The 2021-nt window shown below is 39.3% G+C and overlaps 1 pseudogene; it reads right to left on the reverse strand.

Moving 5' to 3' along the window:
- Positions 1–94: 94 nt before the first annotated feature.
- LOC102478260 (eukaryotic translation initiation factor 2 subunit 3 pseudogene) lies at positions 95–1752 on the reverse strand (annotated as a pseudogene).
- Positions 1753–2021: the final 269 nt, after the last annotated feature.

Here is a 2021-nt window from a genome sequence, read left to right on the forward strand (position 1 = left end):
TTTTTTTTTTTTTTTTTTCAAAAAGAAGAAGAAAATCTTTATTTCAAACAGGTTTGGTGATAGGTGTGCTATAGTAAAGGCTGGATGTAGTAGTTTCATTTCAAACCTGCCCTGATGTGTAAATTAGACATTTGGGAATGCTTATTATGCCAACTTTTACATTTATTATAGATTCTATTTTAGTATCAGAGATTAAATTTTCATCACCAAAAAATGAGAATAACCTTACAGCTACCTAAGGTATAGGCTGTGAAATTAATTTCCTTGTATTGCTCTGAAAATATACCCCTAGGTTAAGAGAAAATCTGACTCCATCCAAATGTATTATTTAACTGGGATCCTTCAGTCATCATCTACTGTTGGCTTGATAGTCACTCCTCTTCTTATTTGACCCTAACCAATTAAACCCCAGTGTTTCTTGACTCTTCGACTAAGAGCGATTTTTTCTCCTACTTCTGTGCACACAGGATTAGTCAAAACAATTTTGCCCAAATCAGCCTTGACAGCACTAACTATCCCTCCTGTTGAAGTACTTATGTTCACCATAAGTACTTCATTCTTAGCTTTTGCACCTTTGCTGCTTTCTTGTCTCCTTCAGTGCGTATACCTAGAAGACGTCTCAGCAAGAAATAGAAGATTTCCAGTTCTGTAAAGATCTCAGGAAGTGCTCCAACTGCACCAAGTACCTGTCCTACTATTCTGTCAGCCCAGCACACAATGGGGTCAATTTTTGTTCCAACACCAATAAGTCCCCCTGGAGCAGCATACTGAAGATCATTATGTTCCACAAAAAGTGATATAATTTTGGAAAAGATTGGCTTACACATGAGTTTTCCTTCACTATCTTTGGAAACAATACCAGGTCTGACTTCAATCACCTGGCCCACCTTTAATACTCCTTTTAGAATACTACCACCAGCTACACTCCCACTTAAGGTCATCAACTTCACAGCCAGGCTTGTTGACATCAAAAGACCTAACAACAATAAGTCGGGGTTCTGAAGTAAAGTCTCATGGGGGTACCAGAATTTTCTTAACTATGTACTCAAAGACAACTTCAATATTGTATTTCAGCTGAGCAGAAATTGGAATAATGGGAGCTCCTTCTGCTACTGTACCTTGTACAAATGCAAGGATCTGTCCGTATTGTTCTTTAGCCTGACTTTCTTTTACCAAATCAATTTTATTTTGTAGAATTAAAATATGCTTCAGTTTCATAATTTCTGTAGCAGCCAGATGCTCAGAGGTCTGAGGCTGTGGACAAGATTCATTACCAGCTATCAACAAAAGAGCTGCATCCATCACTGCTGCACCGTTCAGCATAGTAGCCATCAAAATATCGTGGCCGGGACAGTCAACAAAAGAAACATGTCTGACTAATTTGAAGTTCCCTTTGGTTCCTGGAATGTCTGTAGGAAACTCATCTGGTGTACTACTACCACAGGATCTGTAACACTCTGGTCGAGGACAACTTGGGTCATCAAGTTTATAAATCTTAGCATTAGCATATCCAAGCTTGATGGTAATGTTTCTTTCTAGTTCGTTTTTGAACCTGACTGTGTGAACTCCAGAAATAGCTTTTACAACTGTAGATTTCCCATGAGCTACATGACTAATTGTACCTATATTAATAGTGGCTTGTCTGTTGATAACTTCATGTGAAAGTGGAGTCAATTTGGTAACATCCAAAGTGGCGAGATCCTGGCGAGAAAGATGAGGCTGGCCCAGAGTCACTCCAGCTTCCCCCCTGCCATCTTGCCTATAGAGCCATTGTGTGATTCTTAAAATACGTTTAAAAAATGTTTTTTTCAATTTCACAGCAACCCCATAGACCCATATCAGTAATTTCCTCTGTGTGGCTTTTCTCACAGTTGCTAGGCACTTGCCAATAAACCTCATGAAGCACTTTGCCAGATGCACAGACAAGCTCTCATGATCATGTCTGGAAAATGACCCTGTTCCAAGTACTATCAGACAGCTATTACACCAGCCATTGCCAGTGACAGAAGAGTCCTAGACCA

Source organism: Tupaia chinensis, unplaced genomic scaffold (genome assembly GCF_000334495.1).
Source record: "Tupaia chinensis unplaced genomic scaffold, TupChi_1.0 Scaffold138725_1, whole genome shotgun sequence".
NCBI classification, from domain to species: Eukaryota; Metazoa; Chordata; class Mammalia; order Scandentia; family Tupaiidae; genus Tupaia; species Tupaia belangeri.